Raw genomic sequence first — 23,418 nt, forward strand, 5'->3', positions numbered from 1 at the left:
ATCAGTGGACGTTCATGTCAGCAGTGGTCAAGGAGGAAACAACCAAGCCATTGCTGTTTAACGCCGTCCTAGGAGGATGGCTCTAGATGTCTCGCCTTTCGGTAAGTCTGATTTACTTATATTGACCGAAGAATATTTTGTATTTTTTCTACTTTAAATTATGAACATATTCTTTAAAGTTTGTAGTATCATTTTCTTCGATTTCAGTTTGATCGGTTTTGCCGACTTCTAGGACTAACTACAGGGTAACTGCACCTTGCTCTGTTTTCTTTCCATCTGCATGCACTGTTAGAAGGCCAGCGTCTAGGCTGGTAGCTCAAGCCACGGGGGATAACAAAGATACATCAGTGGACGTTCATGTCAGCAGTGGTCAAGGAGGAAACAACCAAGCCATTGCTGTTTAACGCCGTCCTAGGAGGATGGCTCTAGATGTCTCGCCTTTCGGTAAGTCTGATTTACTTATATTGACCGACACACAATCAACTTTTTACACGATCAATATATTTTAATCTGTTACAAAAAGTTACTTGCCTTGCTTTTGACAAGATCACTATTTGGCTATAACATCATTTGCAAATAATGCAGTCTCATTATTTAGTTCTGAAAAACTCATGAGAAGTATTTCAGGTTAGCTAATGGTTTTCACTCGAATCTTTTTCCAAGTAAAATTCATGCTCAATACCCACGAGATATAACTTTCAGAAATTGTTTTCAACTTTAACTCCACATACTCACGTCTAAACTTCACCTTTTTCTCGCGACTATTGCTTAGAAGCCGTTTGGATTTCTAAGTTGCAGTTGTTTTTATATACATAAAAACCCACAAGTTTTGAAAACCATCAAAATTTTTCTAATTCTTATACAATCTTACCAAATGAGTAAATCATAGTTCATAATAAAATTAATACGCTACTACAAGACCTTTCTAAAAAATACAACATCAATTGATTAAACTTTGTTCAATAAAAAGGAAAATTTAACATGAATAGTAATGTCACTACTCTTTAATATAATCCTCCCACATAGTATGAATAATATATCTACCAACTTATGGGTCTTTTGTTACAAAATATAAATGTATGGGTCAAATTTTCCATTTGTATTTTTTGAAATCATGATTTCAAATCCCAAATCATGCCTTTTTGGATGATTTAAGATTTCATCTCATGAGATAAAATCGCATGTCCAAACGCTTACTTAGAGTTAATTGCTCTTATGTATCCTCCTTAGGAGGTTGTTACTTGTGAATCAACGGTTGACTCTAATTGATAGCAGGGAGAATATAGGCCACCCAACCTGGTGGTAGTCAGGGGCAAATTTAGAGTTTTAGTTATGGCTTAGGCAAAATTTATCATATATATATATATATATATATATATATATATATATATATATATATATATATATAATTTACTCAAAACTCAGTAACTTGTAGAATTCAGAACTCATAAATTTTGAATCTACCTCTGAGCTAATAGTAGCTGTTGGATAATGGGCTGCGTTGCGAGTCACTCAATGTTGGGCTGACCCGACCCGGTTAGTAGGATAATAATGAGTAGTTTCCTACAAAGAGGCTACCACTACTCTAAACGTTAACAACGTGGAATTGTGGGAACAGTTTCTTCCTAAGTAACCACTTCTCCTTCTTTTGCTTTAAAAGAAACTAGGATGCTTTCTTCTTAGTTAGAGGGAGAGAAAAATATTCATCTGGTGTTCTAAGAAAAGAATACACACACAAAACAAAGGGGCATTTAGTTTGTGGATATTTGTGTTCTATTTTCTAATGAAGTAGAATTGGCTTGAAGCAATTCTTCAACAAAGATTCTATGAATTTTTCGCTGCTGTTAACAGGTACACGATTCTTGTTCCTGTTACTAATTTCTATCAATAGTATCAAAGCCAGGTCGAAGTGCGTTTTGTTAATATGAACACGCAATTGAAATTTACTCAGTGTCAGTTTTGTTACACCATTGATTAACAGAGAGTTTGAACGAACTGGATGTTCACAATTTGTGCAAATACTATCCTTACCCTTATGGTGTTTCCTGATTAGATGGGTTCTCTTCGTTGATACTTATCGTAAAAGGAAAAATTGTTGGGGAACTGTAATTACTCGCCTTTAATTGAATACGCAAGGGATTCTGCTTTGATTCAAAGAGAGCACGTAATTTGCTACATAGTTATGTCTGCCACTAAATAGATATATGTTTTTACCATGAACTTTTGTGCAAAATTTGCTACAATCATGAATTATGATGCCACTTGCTAATAACTATGAATTTTTTCATTAGTTAGATATCATGGCTTGGTAATTGTGTGACCAGATAAGACTATGTCGTAAAAGAATTTGGAGAGTATAACGTTTCTATAAGGTTCAATCTCTTTATTTTATACTAATGTGAAGAGAAAGTAAAGTATTACTGCTAGTCCATGAATGGGCATATCTTTGCAATAATTGAATCATCATTTTTTTAGCAAAAAAAAAAAAAAGAAGGAAGTTTAAGGGTCCCATGGTAATGGCACTTTACAGTGCAATTCTTATGTTTGAATTTATGAATTTTTGAAATGTAACCAAAGTACGACTTTGATGTATGGTAAAGGCATATATAGAGTTGTCCGTTTGCACTTGATTCAAGAATAACAACTTGACAATGAATGACCCAAATGAGACCGATTCTGTAATTTTTCTATCATGATGTTGACATCTATTAAATTTTTGGGATGAATCTTATACATTCAAAATCTACTTGTTTAGAGCTTTTCGTTGATATATTACCCATTAAAAACGGATTTAAAACGAGTAAGTTATGATGTTTTGAAGATAAGCCGAAAATTGTGACAGTTTTTTTTTTGAAAAACTGCATTCTGTAATTTAATTTCTGAAAATTGTGTGTTAAGATTTACGATGTGTGATATATATTTTCAGAATCTACTCGTTACAAGCTTTCCGTTGATATATTACCCATTAAAAACAGATTTAAAACGAGTGAGCTATGTAGTGTTGAAGTTATGTTAAGTAAAATAAAATAAAAAGTAATTTTTTTTATAACCTCCTAATAGCCACAACAATTGAAATTTACTTAGTGTCAGTTTTGTTACACCATTGATTAACAGAGAGTTTGAACGAACTGGATGTTCGCAATTTGTGCAAATACTATCCTTACCCTTATGGTGTTTCCTGATTAGATGGGTTCTCTTCGTTGATACTTATCGTAAAAGGAAAAATTATTGGGGAACTGTAATTACTCGCCTTTAATTGAATACGCAAGGGATTCTGCTTTGATTCAAAGAGAGTACGTAATTTGCTACGTAGTTATGTCTGCCACTAAATAGATATATGTTTTTACCATGAACTTTTGTGCAAAATTTGCTACAATCATGAATTATGATGCCACTTGCTAATAACTATGAATTTTTTCATTAGTTAGATATCATGGCTTGGTAATTGTGTGACCAGATAAGACTATGTCGTAAAAGAATTTGGAGAGTATAACGTTTCTATAAGGTTCAATCTCTTTATTTTATACTAATGTGAAGAGAAAGTAAAGTATTACTGCTAGTCCATGAATGGGCATATCTTTGCAATAATTGAATCATCATTTTTTTAGCAAAAAAAAAAAAAAGAAGGAAGTTTAAGGGTCCCATGGTAATGGCACTTTACAGTGCAATTCTTATGTTTGAATTTATGAATTTTTGAAATGTAACCAAAGTACGACTTTGATGTATGGTAAAGGCATATATAGAGTTGTCCGTTTGCACTTGATTCAAGAATAACAACTTGACAATGAATGACCCAAATGAGACCGATTCTGTAATTTTTCTATCATGATGTTGACATCTATTAAATTTTTGGGATGAATCTTATACATTCAAAATCTACTTGTTTAGAGCTTTTCGTTGATATATTACCCATTAAAAACGGATTTAAAACGAGTAAGTTATGATGTTTTGAAGATAAGCCGAAAATTGTGACAGTTTTTTTTTGAAAAACTGCATTCTGTAATTTAATTTCTGAAAATTGTGTGTTAAGATTTACGATGTGTGATATATATTTTCAGAATCTACTCGTTACAAGCTTTCCGTTGATATATTACCCATTAAAAACATATTTAAAACGAGTGAGCTATGTAGCGTTGAAGTTATGTTAAGTAAAATAAAATAAAAAGTAATTTTTTTTATAACCTCCTAATAGACCTCCTAATAGCCACGCCATTATATTGGTATATGATCCATAAACGTATTCTTGTCTTCTACGAGTAATGTGGCATGTGTTGTCATATTGAATGGTATGTCCATTCTTATTGTTTCATTGTTCCCATTCCAAACATGGCTGGACAGGGACAGGCTCGAAGTACTCCAAGTGAGAGTTCCCGAAATCGAGCAAGGAGATAATGTAGAAGAGTACGTCATTGTAGGACACATTTTCATGGACGTGAAGTCATAAGGAATAAGGTTCCGAGGGCGACGCAAAATCTGCTAAGGGATCAAAGGGCTATACGAAGGGAAGGAGAGAAGAAATTCAAAGAGTGTAAAGCTTTTAAGATCTCTCCTAATACTTCAGTGCCTGAACATATAAAACTTTTTCGGTTGAAATGAGAAAAACTGGCTAGTTTTATTGAAATCTTGGATTGAGAAGTTTTAGCAACTTTAGTAGATTCCCTCCGAGAGCCTTGGAGTGGTACTTTAGTTAAAATTTATCACGATTTCTTTCCAAGTCAACCTTTTGAGGTGTCTGTTCGAGAACTTGAAGTCGAGTGGGAGATTATGAACTTGTAATTTGCATTGTGAATTTCTTTCCAATATATGGAATTATGTTGTTTAACTTTTTTTTTATAGCCCATTTATTTATTTATTTTAAATGGGTTGAGACTTAATTGAAAGTTATTAAATAAAATTCAGGCTAAGATTTATTTTTTCCATTTTTGATTAAACGTTTAGACTGTAGATGATGATCGAAAACTTTGTGACCTTTCAATTTTACACTAAATGTGAAGTCATTTATGAAAATTAATTTGCTTGAGTGTGAATATCACATGCATAAATTTGTTAAAGTAAATATTGATGTGTATAAACTTGCTTAATTTTCTCAATCAACGGATATGACATCTAAGAGCATCATTGCTGATTTAAACAAAGGTGAAAAATTGAATGGCGAGAATTACGACATCTAGAGTCATAAAATGTGGTACGTACTAGAAGAGCAAGGTGCTCTGGAAGGTATTAACCATGTTTTGGTTAGCCCAGAAGAGGGTAACACTGCCCAACACAGAAAAGATCTGGAAACTTACAATGCGTGGAAAAAGAAAGATTCTACTGCACGTGGAATTATTGTGAGTACTGTTGTTGATGATCTCATTCACGAATGTGAAGAATACCCTACTGCTCATGCTATGTGGGCACACTGACGAGAGACTTATAGGGGTACCACTGTGACCCGCCTTAGATAGCTGACTATCAAATTTGACACTTACAAGAAGCGTCATGATCACAATGTCAAGCAACACCTTAGGGTGATGTCTAACATGATTGCTCAACTCAAAAGTGCTGGTCATGTTCTCTCTGATGAGTAGCAGGTTCAGGCAGTTATTCGGTCTCTTACCAATAGTCGGGAACATTGAAGGTTAACTTAACCCATAATGATATCATCAAAACCTTTTCTGATGTTGCCCGCCGTGTCGAGATTGAAGATGAGCGGCTTGGTGCTGCTAAAACTGTATCTAATGCCTATGTGGCAGAATCCAGTGGCACAAAGTCTTCAGGATTCAAACGCAAGAAGAATTGGAAAAATGAAGGAAAGGGTAAGGAGACCGGAGAAAGACCCTCCAAGAAAAGGAACAAGCCAAATCCCAAGAAGGAAAAACGGTTTTTCAAGAAGAAAGACAAGAGTAAGATGAAATGCTATAACTGCCATGTTCCAGGGCAATTTGCTCATGAGTGTCCTGAGCCAAAAAATGTAGCATTTCAAAACGCATCTCTAAGTGCTACATATGTTTCTAGCACTGTTTTACTGACTGAATCTTACCCTGTGTGGATTGTAGACTTAGGGGCCACCGACCATGTGAGTCGTGATCGAGAAGCGTTTTGGAGTTTCGTCGAGTCTCACCTGGATCAAGGTGGATATATGTAGGAAATAATGCAAAGCTTGAAGTCAAAGGGATAGGCACTTGCAAAATGGACTTGCGTGGTGGCCGAACTTTGATGTTGCATGGCGTCCTATATGCTCTCGAGATCTGACGTAACTTAGTATTTGTGTCTGTTCTTCTAGATCTAGGTTTCGATTTAAAGTTTAGTCGCAATGGTGTTAGAATTACTCAAGACAATGTTTTTTATGGTTTTGGACTTCGTTATGATGGTTTTATTGTTTTAGATTGTAATTGATGTGCTGTTAAATTTCGGCACATTTGATGTCTTTTTACTAAAAGTTTTACTTGTTTTAAAGTGTTTTTATATTGTTTCTTATGTTATTTTGATGTTTTGTAGGGTTGGTTGACGAAGGAACGAAAATGAAGAAAATCTCTGAAAAACGGACAACTTGGAGCTAAAGAATGGTCCATAACTCGTGTTACGGACTGTAATGTGATCCGTAACCTGAGAGGAAATTCCAAAAATATGCTGACGAATTATCAACGTTACGACTCAGAAGGACGGTCCGTAACTCATGTTACGGTCCATAACGTGGACGTAATCAGTAGGGAAATTCCAGTAATATGCTGAATGATTGTCAATAGTACGACCAGAAGAACGGTCCGTAATACAAGTTACGAGGTGTAATGTATTGGCCGCTAAAGACTAGAAGGAGGGATTCACTGGAAGATACGGATCGTAACCTATGTTATGGTCCGTCGAAAGAAGCCGTAACAGTTGACCTAATATCAAGCTGACAAAAGACGGAACAAAGGACGAACCGTAACACGTGTTACGGTCCGTAACAATGCCGCGAAGGGTGTTTTTTTCCAGAACTTTGGCGTTTTTTTTTGTCCTATAAATAGTTAAGTTTAGATTTTTCAGCCATATTCTCATTCACTTTAGAGCATTAACTCTTATCATTAAATATTTTGTGAAGTTGTTGGAGCATTTAAGGCCTCAATATCATCCTTAGTTCACATTCATTACTATTATAAGTACATTATGTCATCTTTTGAGCTTTCTTTGTTGAACAAAAATATGAGTAGCTAATTTTAATTCTAAGGTTGTGAACCCTATGATGGGTATTTTATGAATGAGTTTCTACTATTGATATATGCATAATGGTTGTTGGTGTTTATTCAATCTTTGTGTTTTAGTGTTCGGTAATGATTGCAAGCATTAGCCTAAGCCATTATTCTAACTTTTCTTAGGAAAGTGAGTTGGCATTGGTAAGATTGAATAACAATGACTCAGGGCGTTAACCCTCGTTTAATAGACTAACTTAGGAATAAGAACAAGTCTAATTGGCATTATTGATAGTTCTTCGATATCAACTCTTTTGTATTTGAAAAAATCATAAAGAGGAAATACGGCTTAACTGTTAGGAAACATTAGGAAGTCTTTAAGAGATCAAGTGCAAATCCTTGGAACAACCATTAGAAGTATATCACATTAAAACCTGAAGCATAATATCTAATCAAAACAGGGAATACAACCTTAGTCTCTCTCGCATTAATTACAACTCAAGTCAAAGTATTAATTTATATTACAAAACAATTATTCCAAACTATTCGGAATAGAATTAAAGCCTTTAAAGACCAGTATCACATACAATTAATACCCTTTTCTATCCATATTCCCGGTGGGATTCGACCCCAACTGTCACGACCCGACTCGGGGCCGCGACGAGCACCCGGTGCTAACCCACCCGAGCACCCTCTTAGCTTACTCTTATACTTACATCTAGGTGAGTCACATAATTATACATGCATTTCCATTCATTCGTCAACTAGTCCCATTTGGACAACAACCCATTTATATCATCGTAGGCATTTATGCCACATCAATGTACATGGGCCCACGTGGCCGACAAAATGATATACAAAACATAGGCCAACAAGGCCAAACACATCTACCCACACACACACATATCTACGAGCCTCTAAGAGTATAACATATCACATTAGCGGGACAGGACCCCGCTATGCCCATAATTATATACACAAAAGAATGAGTACCCAAACGATATGGCTCCGAAGGAAATGGAGCTCTCTATGTAATCTCCAAATAGGCAGCTATGGATCAAGTCTGTCTCCCTGTGCACCTGCGGGCATGACGCAGCGTCCACAAACAAAAGGACGTCAGTACGAAGAATGTACTGAGTATGTAAAGCATGATTAACATCAATATAGAAGCATCATAGACAATATATGAAGTGGCACATGAGGGAAGACAATAATATCATCATCATGGCACTTACCTGCCTTTCATAGGAACTTTCCATTTCTCATGCGTATTTCATAATAGTACTCGTACCCTACTAGGGCTCATATTCACATACATGTCCCTACTCGTATTCATATACATAGTCTTTTCACATTTATATTCATATTATATACATAGCCATACACTTATATACATACATAACGTGCCCGACCATAAGGTTCGGTGTTTCATACGTACTTAGCCAACCAAGGCTCAATGTTATTTCTACCTGGCCCTATCAAGACTTCAGGGTTATCCGTACCATCTGCAAAGGTGTGCGCGCATTACGTAATCGTATACGTACTTTATACATAATCATATACATATATCCTACCCGGCGTTATAAGCTCGGGGTATCATTATAGCCCTTCATAGGCACATATAAGTATAATAGCCCGTAGGCACCTTTGGCATCATTATTATCGTCATCACTATCTTCGTCATTATTGCTACATCCATATCTTAGGCTTACTCGTCATATGAGGGGCGTAGTACAATCGTAGTACATGTTAAGGATCGTGAGCTTATGAGCTCGGAGTGTCAATCACTTGAATACAACATACTCATATAGAGGAATTAGAAACTTAGCCAAAAACCATGCCTTATGAAAGAAGGGTTAGCCTTACATACCTTTTCGTCGGACTATTCTACACTTGCACGTTCCCTTCCAATGCTAGCGTCTATACCTTCATTAATATCATAACAATGGTCATTAGTCATTCACATCATCCACATTATCTAGATTTCTCAATTTGCTTCTAATTCTCCCATATTTATGGTCATGACCTCCAACTTCGTCCATTCGTCTAAAGTGTCGAGTTCATGATCTTAGTACCATTTATAATACATTCATATCGTAACACAACAACATTCATAATTCAATTCAAACTATTCCTCAAAATGTCACTATTCACCATTCATGACCTAGTTGACCACATTTTCTACAATCCATGTATTTTAATTCTCCAATACCTTAAACATCATGTAAAAATCATGAATCTTACCTTAGAAGTTGTAGAACAAGCTTTGGTTGATAATACTCCTCTTTGAGCAAAACTCTAGTTTTTCTCCATTTGGATTTCTTGACTTGGATGATCCTTGATGATTCCCTTATCCTTGATTCACTTGTCTTAATGTTATTGATGGCTTAAAATCCTTGAAAACTCATATAATAAATGTAGAGAGAAGTTTTTTGAGAGAAGTGGTGTAATGTTGTAATCAAATAAAACAAGTGTTGGTCCCTTTATTTAATGACTTGTGAAATCTGTGCTGAGATGAACAGTGGTCGTCCATCGTGGTTTACGGCCCGTATTCCACTATACGGCTCGTCCTCCATGGGCGTATTTAACCATTTCCAGAATCAGAAGCTGGGCTGCCTTCATGGTGGTTTACGACCATGGTTTATGGGCCGTAAATCACTTTACGGTCCGTCCACCAGGTCGTATTTAACCATTTCCTCGGCTGGCAAAAAGTTGAAGCCTTGCATGGCAGTTTACGACTGCCAGTTTACGGACCGTATTTCACTTTACGGTCTGTATTTTGCAATTTACGACCACTGGGCAGTTGCAATTCTGCAACTTCCCATATTTCTTAGACTTCTCATTTGAATCACCCACGTCCATGCACATGCATTTCTCACCTTGTATCTCATCTTTAACTTAGCCAACTTCCTCGTCTCACATCGGATATTTTCGAAATCTTGCCTAAGGTCATCAAACGTTTTTTCTTGCTCATGGACATCATGCACTCATATTCATCACTAGTTCATTCTCTTGCGCACCAACGGAAAATTCTTCGAGGTGTAACATTCTTCCCCCCTTAAGAACATTCGTCCTCGAATGTTAATGTCTTCGGGGATTCTATAAAAATTTCACCATAGTTTCCCCTACATTATGGCACTGCCATCCTGCCACAACAGCCCATAATATCGATGCCACACAGGGCCACTACATAACAACATAAAAATTGGCCACACACGACCCAAAAGCATAAAAGGAAAACATACATACCTTATGATCTCAACATCTCATTTTGTACTTCTTCCAAGGGCTGAAATAGATGTGGGTATTTGGATTGCATACTCTCTTCTGCTTCCCACGTCATTTCCTCTCAATTGTTGTTCCTCCATAAGACCTTAACTGAGGCCACTTCCTTGTTTCTAAGTCTCCGTACTTGCCTATGTAGTATGGCAATGGGTATCTCTTCATAAGTCAATTTCTCTGTTACTTGCACATCATTCACTGGGACAATCCTAGTAGGATCTCCAACACATTTCCGAAGCATCGAAACATGAAATACTGGATGAACTGACTCCAAGTCTGGAGGTAGATTTAACTCATAGGCCACTTTGCCTATCTTGCGTACAATTTCGTATGGCCCAATATACCGGGGACTGAGCTTTCCCTTTTTGCCAAATCTCATCACGCCCTTCATCGGCGACACTTTCAAGAATACCCAATCTTTCTCTTCGAACTCTAAGTCTCTTCGACGATTATCCGCGTAGGAATTCTGACGACTTTGAGCCGCTAGCAACCGATCTTGTATGAGCTTAACTTTCTCTATTGCTTGCTGGACCAAGTCTGGCCCTATCAACTTAGTTTCTCTGGTTTCAAACCACCCAATTGGGGATCTACACTTTCGCCCATATAGAGCTTCATACGGTGCCATTTGAATGCTGGAATGGTAACTATTATTGTAAGCAAATTCAATGAGTGGCAAATGATCATCCCAATTCCCTCCAAAATCTATCATACATGCTCGCAACATATCTTCAAGAGTCTGAATGGTACGTTCGGCCTGCCCATCGGTCTGTGGGTGAAACGCCGTGCTAAGGCGCACTTGGGTCCCTAAACCCTCTTGGAAAGACTCCCAAAACTTAGCTGTGAACTGAGTCCCTCTATCGGAGATAATAGATACCAGAACGCCATGGAGTCTCACTATCTCTTTAAGATAAAGCCTCGCATAATCTTCTGCCACATAGGTCGTCCTAACCGGTGAGAAATGAGCTGACTTTGTGAGTCTATCCACAATCACGCATATGGAATCATACTTACGTCGAGAACGGGGTAACCCTGTAATGAAATCCATAGTAATCACTTCCCACTTCTAAGTTGGGATTTCTATAGCTTGCAATAATCCACCCGGCTTTTGGTGTTCAATCTTCACTTGTTGGCAATTAGGACACTGAGCTACGAATTCCGCTATATCTTTCTTCATTCCATTCCACCAGTATATAGACTTAAGATCATGATACATTTTCGTCGCTCCGGGGTGAACGGAGTAACGGGAACAATGAGCTTCCCTCAATATTTGGTGACGTAGACCTACCACATCGGGAACACATAACCTGCCTCGACATCGGAGAACTTCGTCTTCCGAAATATCAAATGATGACTCCTCCTTCTGAGGGAGTGTATCTCTATACTGCATTAGCATGGGATCCTCATATTGTCGCTCTTTTACTTCCGCTACTAGCGATGAAACGGCTGAATTTTGAATAGTAGCTCCGCTGCTACCTGAGTCCACTACTCGGACTCCTAGGCTCGCTAACTGTTGAAGCTCACGGGCCATCTCTTTCTTTTCTCGTCGTACATCACTTAGACTTCCCATGGATCTGCGGCTAAGAGCGTCAGCCACAACGTTAGCCTTTCCGGGGTGATACAAGATATCAACATCGTAATCCTTTAACAACTCCAACCATCGTCGTTGTCGCAAATTCAACTTTTTCTGCTTGAAGATATACTGAAGGCTCTTATGATCTGTATAAACATCCACATGGACACCATATAAATAATGTCGCCATATCTTTAATGCATGGAACACTGCGGCTAATTCTAAATCGTGGGTTGTATAGTTCTGTTCATGTTTCCGTAATTGTCTAGAAGCATACGCAATCGCCTTACCATTTTGCATCAATACACAACCTAGCCCGACTCCTGAAGCATCACAATAAATAACATATCCTTCCAATCCCTCTGGAAGTGTCAAGACTGGGGCTGAAATCAATCGGTCTTTCAACTCTTGGAAACTACGCTCGCAAGCATCTGTCCATTGAAACTTAGCTGACTTCTGAGTCAACTTGGTGAGTGGCGCAGAAATAGAAGAAAAACCCTTAACAAATCTTCTGTAATAGCCTGCTAAGCCCAAAAAGCTATGAACCTCTATAGGAGTCGTGGGCCTTGGCCAAGTCTTCACGGCCTCGATCTTTTGGCTATCTACTCGAATACCATCAGCTGCAACAATATGGCCCAGAAATGATACCAAGTTCAACCAAAACTCACACTTGGAGAATTTTGCAAACAACTCTCGAGCTCGAAGAACTCCAAGGACAATTAGCAAATGATCCGCATGCTCGTCCTCGGATCTAGAATACACTAAGATGTCGTCGATGAATACAATTACAAATAGATCCAGAAAAGGTCTGAATACATGGTTCATTAGGTCCATAAACACTGTCGGGGCATTAGTTAACCAAAACGACATTACTCGGAACTCGAAATGGCCATATCTTGTTTTGAAAGCTGTCTTAGGGATATCTTTCTCCCTAAATCTTACTTGGTGATACCCAGACCTCAAATCAATCTTTGAAAACCATTTGGCACCTTGCAATTGATCAAATAAATCATCAATCCTCGAGAGGGGATACTTGTTCTTAATCGTCACTTTATTCAATTGCTGATAATCAATGCACAGTCTCGAGGAGCCATCCTTCTTCCGGACGAACAATACGGGTGCTCCCCACGGGGATGAACTAGGCCTAATGAAGCCTTTTTCAAGCAAGTCTTTCAATTGCTCCTTCAACTCTTTCAACTCTGCGGGTGCCATCCTATAGGGAGGAATAGATATGGGTTTAGTGTCTGGCAACACATCAATCGCAAAATCGATCTCTCGCTCGGGAGGAAGGCCTGGAAGCTCTCCCGGGAACACATCCGGAAATTCGTTCACTACCGGAACTGACTGAAGAGTCGGCGACTCAGCTTCTACATCTTGAACTCGCACTAGGTGATAAATACACCCTTTCGTGATCATCTTCCTTGCCTTTAGATAGGAAATAAACCTACCTTTTGGTGATGCCGTATTTCCTTTCCATTCTAAGACTGGTTCTCCCGGAAATTGGAAACGAACCATCTTCATTCTACAATCAAAATTGGCATAACAAGAAGCCAACCAATCCATGCCCATAATAACGTCAAAATCTACCATTTATAGCTCATGCAAATCAATCATGGTACGACGGTCACAAATCACGACTACACAACCTCTATACACTCAACTAGCTATCACCGATTCGCCAACGGGCGTGGACACCTCAAAGGGTTTGATCGACTCCGGCTCGACTATAAATCGACCCGCAATATATGGAGTAACATATGATAATGTAGAGCCCAGATCAATCAAAGCATATACATCATGAGAGAATACCGATAATATACCTGTGACCACATCAGGAGAAGACTCAAGATCTTGGCGTCCAGCCAAAGCATAAATACGGTGCTGAGGACCGCTAGTACTGGGAGCTCTGCCTCTACCTCTACCATGGCCGACTGGCGCATGTGAACCTGGCCCCGTAGGGCGTACAGATGCCGAAGATCCGGCTACCGACCCTGATGGCTGGGTCCTACCTCTACCATGCACTGAGGGGCAATCTCGCATAATATGGCCCGGTCGACCACATGAATAGCAAACATCTGAACCCAATCGGCATTGACCCCAATGCGACTTCCCACACTGGGAACATCGTGGTATAGGTGGCCTTGACTGGCCTGAATCACCTCTAAACTGGGACCCCGGATAACTCTGACTCGGCCCTGAACGAACAGATCTATCAAGGCCCTGGTCTGGAAACCGTGGAGGTGCACTGGTCATAGAATAGCCCGAATGCCTAGGGAACTATTGCCTGTGTCCGCCTCTGGACTCACTTATTGGGCCCGAAGATCTGGCCCTCTTGTTATGTCCCCTATCCTGTTCACGTTCACTTCTCCGCTGCTGTAGGCTTTCCTCTAAGTTCTGAGCATGTGCCTGAATGAGTGCAATATCCATACCGTCCTGAAGGGACGCAGCCAAGAATTTGTCCATCAGATGGGGCCCTAGGCCCTTTACAAATCGGTGTACCCTGTCGCCCATATCTGCTACCATGGCCGAAGCATACCCGGCCAAGAAGTTAAAACGGAGGCTATACTCTAGGGCACTCATACTGCCTTGCCTCAAATTTAAGAATTTATCGGCCCTAGCTCGCCGAACTTCTGGGGGCATATAATGACGGAGAAAAGCATCAACAAACTCTTGCCATACCGGGGGAGGTGCATTGGCTCCCCGCGAAGCCATCCATACTGTATACCACTGCATCAAGACATCTCTCAATCTATAGGACGCTAGCTCTACCGACTCGGTGTCTGAAGCGTGTATCAACCGGAGCGTCCTTAGCATACCATCAATAAAGTCCTGGGGATCCTCCTCCGGTTTTGACCCAAAGAATTCCGGAGGGTTCAAAGTAATGAAATCACGAGCTCTTGCACTAACAGCCCTATCACCATACCCTGAATTGTGCCTCTGAGCCTGGGCCGCAACCAATTGAGTCAATAAAGTAATGGCCTTTTTTACATCTTGACCCGAAGCATTTGGTGGAGGAGCCGGAGCTGGGGCTGAGGCTCCCACGTGCTCCTCGGTAATAGGCACTGTCTGGGAGGACTGAGATTGAGCCGCACTCTGGGACTCATCTTCCTCTACTACCGGTGGCGGTTCTCTTTCAGCCCGCTTTTCTGCCACCGTCTTGCCCTTTTGGGCTGCTGTAGCCTTTTTCTTTTTAGGAATCTCTGAAATACACAACACACGATTTAGGAACAAGAATTTCTTACATCATAGCTCTATCGCACGATTCTTATGAAGAAAGAAGGTCATTTATTCCTAAAATGTCCGCAGCTTCTTGTTTATAAGTGTGGCGCGCAACACACCCATAACCAAGAATCTACTAGACACGGCTCGTAAACACATCCTAGAACTGAACTGCTCTGATACCACTTTTGTCACGACCCGACTCGGGGCCGCGACGAGCACCCGGTGCTAACCCACCCGAGCACTCTCTTAGCTTACTCTTATACTTACATCTAGGTGAGCCACATAATTATACATGCATTTCCATTCATTCGTCAACTAGTCCCATTTGGACAACAACCCATTTATATCATCGTAGGCATTTATGCCATATCAATGTACATGGGCCCACGTGGCCGCCAAAATGATATACAAAACATAGGCCAACAAGGCCAAACACATCTACCCACACACACACATATCTACGAGCCTCTAAGAGTATAACATATCACATTAGCGGGACAGGACCCCGCTATGCCCATAATTATATACACAAAAGAATGAGTACCCAAAAGATATGGCTCCGAAGGAAATGGAGCTCTCTATGTAATCTCCAAATAGGTAGCTATGGATCAAGTCTGTCTCTCTGTGCACCTGCGGGCATGACGCAGCGTCCACAAACAAAAGGACGTCAGTACGAAGAATGTACTGAGTATGTAAAGCGTGATTAACATCAATATAGAAGCATCATAGACAATATATGAAGTGGCACAGGAGGGAAGACAATAATATCATCATCATGGCACTTACCTGCCTTTCATAGGAACTTTCCATTTCTCATGCGTATTTCATAATAGTACTCGTACCCTACTTAGGCTCATATTCGCATACATGTCCCTACTCGTATTCGTATACATAGTCTTTTCACATTCATATTCATATTATATATATAGTCATACACTTATATACAGACATAGTGTGCCCGACCATAAGGTTCGATGTTTCATACGTACTTAGCCAACCAAGGCTCAATGTTATTTCTACCTGGCCCTACCAAGGCTTCAGGGTTATCCGTACCATCTGCAGAGGTGTGCGCGCGTTACGTAATCGTATACGTACTTTATACATAATCATGTACATATATCCTAACCGGCGTTATAAGCTCGGGGTATCATTATAGCCCTTCATAGGCACATATAAGTATAATAGCCCGTAGGCACCTTTGGCATCATTATTATCGTCATCACTATCTTCGTCATTATTGCTACATCCATATCTTAGGCTTACTCGTCATATGAGGGGCGTAGTACAATCGTAGTACATGTTAAGGATCATGAGCTTATGAGCTCGGAGTGTCAATCACTTGAATACAACATACTCATATAGAGGAATTAGAAATTTAGCCAAGAACCATGCCTTATGAAAGAAGGGTTAGCCTTACATACCTTTTCGTCGGACTATTCTACACTTGCACGTTCCCTTCCAATGCTAGCGTCTATACCTTTATTAATATCATAACAATGGCCATTAGTCATTCACATCATCCACATTATCTAGATTTCTCAATTTGCTTCTAATTCTCCCATATTTATGGTCATGACCTCCAACTTCGTCCATTCGTCTAAAGTGTCGAGTTCATGATCTTAGTACCATTTATAATACATTCATATCATAACACAACAACATTCATAATTCAATTCAAACTATTCCTCAAAATGTCACTATTCACCATTCATGACCTAGTTGACCACATTTTCTACAATCCATGTATTTTAATTCTCCAATACCTTAAACATCATGTAAAAATCATGAATCTTACCTTATAAGTTGTAGGAACAAGCTTTGGTTGATAATACTCCTCTTTGAGCAAAACTCTAGTTTTTCTCCATTTGGATTTCTTGACTTGGATGATCCTTGATGATTCCCTTATCCTTGATTCACTTGTCTTAATGTTATTGATGGCTTAAAATCCTTGAAAACTCATATAATAAATGTAGAGAGAAGGTTTTTTAGAGAAGTGGTGTAATGTTGTAATGAAATAAAACAAGTGTTGGTCCCTTTATTTAATGATTTGTGAAATCTGTGCTGAGATGAACAGTGGTCGTCCATCGTTGTTTACGGCCCGTATTCCACTATACGGCTCGTCCTCCATGGGCGTATTTAACCATTTCCAGAATCAGAAGTTGGGCTGCCTTCATAGTGGTTTAGGACCATGGTTTAAGGGTCGTAAATCACTTTACGGTCCGTCCACCAGGTCGTATTTAACCATTTCCTCGGCTGGCAGAAAGTTGAAGCCTTGCATGGCAGTTTACGACTGCCAGTTTACGGACCGTATTGCACTTTACGGTCCGTATTTTGCAATTTACGACCACTGGGCAGTTGCAATTCTGCAACTTCCCATATTTCTTAGTCTTCTCATTTGAATCACCCACGTCCATGCACATGCATTGCTCACCTTGTATCTCATCTTTAACTTAGCCAACTTCCTCGTCTCACATCAGATACTTTCGAAATCTCGCCTAAGGTCATCAAACGTCGTTTCTTGCTCATGGACATCATGCACTCATATTCATCACTAGTTCATTCTCTTGCGCACCAACAGAAAATTTTCCGAGGTGTAACACCAACCTTGTTTGGGCTGCTATATTTGACAACGTCCGCTTTACGCCACTAATAGGTGTAATTTGAGTGTATCAGTAATCCTTCAACTTATGACTATTATGTTGACCGTTGTGTAATGACATGTTATTCTAGTAACAATGAAGTTGATGTATTACATGGCATGCAAGATTAGGTCACATAGGGCAAGACCGGATGAATAGATTGGCAAAGGAAGGGCATTTAAGTCCTTTCTCCGAAATTGAAATGCCAACTTGTGAATATTGTCTTGCCGGAAAGATTACACGTGAACCATTTGGGAAGGCTAACAGAGCGGAATCCCCGTTGCGATTAATTCATTCTGATATCTATAGTCCAATGAACGTGAGGGCAAGGTCTGGTGCTTTGTATTTCATTACATTTATTGATGATTTCACGCGCTTTGGTTATGTCTATTTGATTTCTCATAAATTTGAAGCACTTGAATGCTTTATAAAATATATGAATGAAGTAGAGAATCAATTAGATAAAAGTATAAAGACTTTAAGAACCGATAGAGGCCGTGAATATTTATCAAAATAGTCTGAAGAATTATGTAATGAAAAATGCATTACGAGACAGTTCACTACTCCTTATACACCTCAACAGAATGGTGTAGCAGAAAAGAGGAATAGAACATTATTGGACATGACAAGGTCAATGATGGCGCAGACAAATTTACTTATCTCTTTCTAAGGAGATGCGTTACTGACTGCGGCCTACTTACTAAATAAAGTGCCTTCTAAATCAGTTACTTCCACTCCCTATGAGCTATGGACTGTCATAAACCGAACCTGAATGATCTACGGCCTTGGGGTTGGGCTGCATATGTAAAAGATCGTTTTGGTAAGTTTGGAAAACTAACTCCAAAAGGGAAGAAATGTATCTTTATAAGATACTCAGAACACTCCAAAGGGTATGTGTTCATTGGTGAATTAGAAGATGGAAGTATAACTGAAATTGAATCACGAGATATCACATTTTTCGAAAATGGTTTTCCCAAAAAGGAAATAAAAAAAAAGAGCCTCTTTACGAAACGTTAAATTCAGATGATTAGACATTGCCTCCGAACATGCTTGATAGTCAAATAGATCAAGGATCGGTTCCTAGTCCAAGTGGGAGTTTTGAATCCCAAAATCCTTTAAAGGAATCTAAATTTCAACAACATAAGAGTACTAGAAAAAGTGTACCTAAAGGATCTTATGAGATTGAAGATTATGTTTTCCTGGTATCTCCCATAGAATTAGATGAGCTTAATTCTGTGACTAAGGCTTTGACTGGTCCTAAAAAAGATGAATGGATGAAAGCAATGAAAGAAGAATTGGAGTCTATGAGAACCAACAAACTCTGGGATCTGGTTGACCTTCCTTCTGGGCGTAGAGCTATTGGGAACAAATGGGTTCTCAAGGTTAAATGTAAAGTAGACGGGTCAATAGAAAGATACAAGGCACGATTGGTCGCAAAAGGTTTTACCCAACAAGCTGGAATAGATTATGAGGAAACTTTTTCACCAGTTATGATGTTTAGCTCAATTCGGTTACTTTTGGCTATTGTTGCACGTTTGGATCTAGAGTTACACCAAATGGACGTGAAGACAGCTTTTCTCAATGGAGAACTAAATGAGGAAATCTACATGGAACAACTTATAGGTTTCATTATTAAAGGCCAAGAAAAGAAAGTCTGCAAATTAAAAAGATTTATTTATGGTCTAAAGTTGTCTTCAAGGCAATGGTATTTGAGATTTCACAAAGAGGTGATGTCATATGATTTCACCATGATCGATGAAGACCATTGCATTTATGTGAAGAGGTCCAATGGAATGTTTGTAAATCTTTCTCCTTACATGGATGATATTTTATTAACCGAAAATAATTTGGAATATGTGAAAACTTTTAAGTCATGGCTTTCAAAGTCATTCAACATGAAAGACATGGGTGAAGCAGACTATATATTGGGTGTTAAGATCCAAAGAGATAGTTCCAAGAGGGTTTTGAGTCTATCTCAAAAAACTTATATAAGGAAAATTTTGGAACACTTCCGAATGAATAGTTGAAAACCCATGGATACTCCTATACCGAGAGGTGAAACTTTAAGTCTTGAAACGTGTCCAGAGACTGAAAAAGAAACAGAAGACATGTCTCGAGTTTCATATTCTAGTGCTGTCGTGAGCTTGATGTACGTCATGATGTGTACTCGTCCGGATATTTGTTATGCCGTAGGTCTGGTTAGCAGGTATCAGTCCAATCCTAGAAGTGATCATTGGAAAGCTGTGAAGAGAATCTTCCGATACCTGAAAGGAACTGTTGATTATTCACTATGTTATAGTGGAAATGATTTACACTTAAGAGGATACACAGATGCTGATTGGGGTGGTGACCGGAACGATAGAAAATTGACATCTGGTTATGCTTTCTTACTTAATGGTGGTGCTGTTTCATGAAAAAGTAAGAAACAAACTTGCACGGCGCTTTCAACTATGGAAGCTGAGTTTGTGGCTTGTGCATCTGCAGTACAAGAAGCTATTTGGTTAAAAATATTCTTTGAGCATTTGGGCGTAGCAAAGAATTCTCAAGGATCAATGCTTTTACATTGTTATAGTCAAACGGCTATTTCATACACAAAGGATCTTAAGTATCACAACCAAACTAAACACATTGGCATTAAGTATAACTTTGTAAGACACACAGTAGCAAGTGGAGAAGTAACTTTACAATACATACCTACGCGAGAAATGATAGCTGATCCTTTTACAAAGGCGATATCTAGAGACCTGTTTGAGAAACATGTTATGGCTCTAGGATTGCGTAGGATATGATTATATTTCTATATTGTAATATGACTTGGTTGTTATAACATTTTCATCAATATTCTACTCTTGAATTTGTGTTCATATCTTATATGTATGTGATGGTGTAATTTTATTGATAAAGTGTGTCGAACAAGTCGCGAGATTGGCACTCTCATACGAGCAATCGCCTTTTATGTTGAGTAACATAAAGAGATGAGTTCCACCACCATATTATGACTTGTTTTGAAGCCAGGTATGAGTTTGTCTAAGAAGATGGATTTGAGGATCATTGAAGAGAGAAGCTCAGGTTAGACATATGGAGGTGTCTAGATCGAGATATGTACGGTGTTGAATAAGTAAATGAATGAGACACACGCGCCACTAGAATGTGAGAACATCGTAGCACCTATTTCATACCACGTGTGCTAAGCGACCAATAGGTTAATGGAAGAATGGATCCCTGCTTCTTCATTGTGTGAGACCCCAAAAGTTACATTAACTTTTCAATGGAATACCCTTTGATCTTTGGTTGTTTCTTGAAGTTTCAATCAGTGTTGCTACTTTAGCCTGTTACTAATAGCCATGAGTGATTCCGTAATGCAGTGCATGTCTAGGAAAGCAGTTGATTTGGAACAGATAGATTCGAGTAGAAAGGGAAGACAATTAAAATTATCAATTTAACTTGTATTCATAGGTCGGCCATTACACTTACCATAAGGGTGTAAAGTGTAATTGTGGATATAAAGTTAAACATGAACTCGAGTTCACCTCTTTAGAGGACGAGGGATCAGATAGCTAGCTACTAGTGGAGCGGATGATATCAGGGGTATTGCGAGTAATAAGATCCTCATGTTAGTAGTGAATCCCTTCCACATATGATTGGATTTCTACATAGAGCTCTTGTACAACCTTGATGGGTTAGGAGTATTGTAGCTCTTGGTGCTCGCGGGTCGCACGAACTATTTGCCAGTAAGAATTACATGTGTTGTTGAGGTAATATTGGTTTTGGGTCTAGCCTACCATGAGTGAAGTGGGAGAGTAGCATTTGATTAAGTTCTGCTTCTTTAGTTGACATTAAGATGTTTAATTCATGTGATAAACAGAACTGTTAGATCCAATGTCACCCATGAGAAAAAATGCATCAGATGATGGACACTATGGAAAGACTATTCGAGGATACCATGACATTCCCAGGAAGGAATAAGGCAGCAACAGGGGAAATACGTGCTCCTTGGGACATTCATGATGATGAAAATGAAATCAAGATGCGTTTTGACATGTCAGGACTCTCCAAGGAAGATGTGAAGGTATCTGTGGAGGATGACATGCTTGTCACTAAAGGCGAACACAAAAAGGAAGAAGGTAGAAATGATGAGCACTCATGGACATAAATTACAGCGCGCTTATGACACTAGTTTAGGTCTCCCGGATAACGTTGAGGAAGATAAAATTAAAGCAGAACTGAAGAATGGAGTTCTTTTCATGGCGATTCCTAAGACCAAAGTTGAGAAAAAGGTGATTGAAGTGCAAATCAACTAAAAGCTCACGGTTTTATTTTTTCTTGGCTCTTTTGTAACCTTGTCTAAATATAAGTTTGAATAATCTAAGCTACAATACTGTTTGTCATTCTTCTCAGCTTTTATTTTTTCTCTTTCTTGCTAGGAGTTTTGCAAAACGATGTCTTATGACATCCTCTGAAGTCTTAACCAAAACAAAATGGAGACAGCGTTACTTGACGAATTAGATTCTTCAAATGCGTCAAAATTTGAGCTTAACAAGAAAAAGCACCGCTCTAAGCAGGTGTTTCCAAATCTACAAATAACAGAAGAGCCATATTTAGTATTTAGATGTCAAAACTAAAATAAGAAGAAAAAAAGAAAGGAATACCTATTTCTCCAACATTCTGCATATTTGTTTCACTGATCCCCAATGAGAGGAAATCTGATTTTTTGGTTTCTGCCAACCTCCCTACCCCCTATATCAAATATCACTAGTTTTTTTCAACTCCATTTGCCTTTTTAATATTTGGGTTGTCCAATCTATAAAGGAGTTAAGATAATTGTTTATTTCAATAATATGATTGCTAAAACTTCTAATATGCTCCAAGGATGGTAAGGGAACTTGTTATCTTACGGTGGTAAAGGTACATCCTTTTTGTTGTTGACCCTCCCAAGATTGTTCTTGCACAAATTGAAAAAATTATTGATAATTTATTTTGGGGGCAGGACTGTAACAAAAACAAGCACCATTGTATAGCTTGGAAGGACTTCTGTCTCCCTACTGTGGAAGGGGGAGCTAGCTTTAGATCTACCAAGGATTTCTATAACATTTTTTCTGCTAAAGCTTGGAGGAAATTTAGAATCAAGAAAAAGTTTACTTAGAGATTTTCTCGAGGCAAAGTACTACAAAGGAAATATCTTGTTATCAGGAAATGATTTATGGACAATCTCATATTTGGAAAAGGCTTATGTACATCTAGGACATTAAACATCCTATTCTTTAGAAGATTGGAAATGGTAAAATCTTTTCCCGGTAGGATAACTGGTGTTGCAAGAGTGCTCTTGATGATATTATCAACTTTTAAAATGCTCCCAAAAATGTCAAATTGAAGGATTTTTTTTATGAGGATGGTTGGATCATCAACTATTTCAGAGAGGAAATTCCTAATAACTTGATCAATGCCATTCTCCAGGTTGAGATTCACTATGGATATGATCACTGTCTATATGGTCTTTAGATGCCAAAGGTGTCTTTTCTTGCAAAACTGCTTTTGCACAAGCTAAAAATGCAAA

At 38.8% G+C, this 23,418-nt stretch overlaps 1 pseudogene; it reads left to right on the forward strand.

Moving 5' to 3' along the window:
* The first annotated feature begins 14 nt into the window (after positions 1 to 14).
* On the forward strand, positions 15 to 22,165 carry LOC132631237 (small heat shock protein, chloroplastic-like; annotated as a pseudogene).
* The last annotated feature ends 1,253 nt before the right edge of the window (positions 22,166 to 23,418 follow it).

This window comes from Lycium barbarum, chromosome 3 (assembly GCF_019175385.1).
Source record: "Lycium barbarum isolate Lr01 chromosome 3, ASM1917538v2, whole genome shotgun sequence".
Classification (NCBI taxonomy): domain Eukaryota; kingdom Viridiplantae; phylum Streptophyta; class Magnoliopsida; order Solanales; family Solanaceae; genus Lycium; species Lycium barbarum.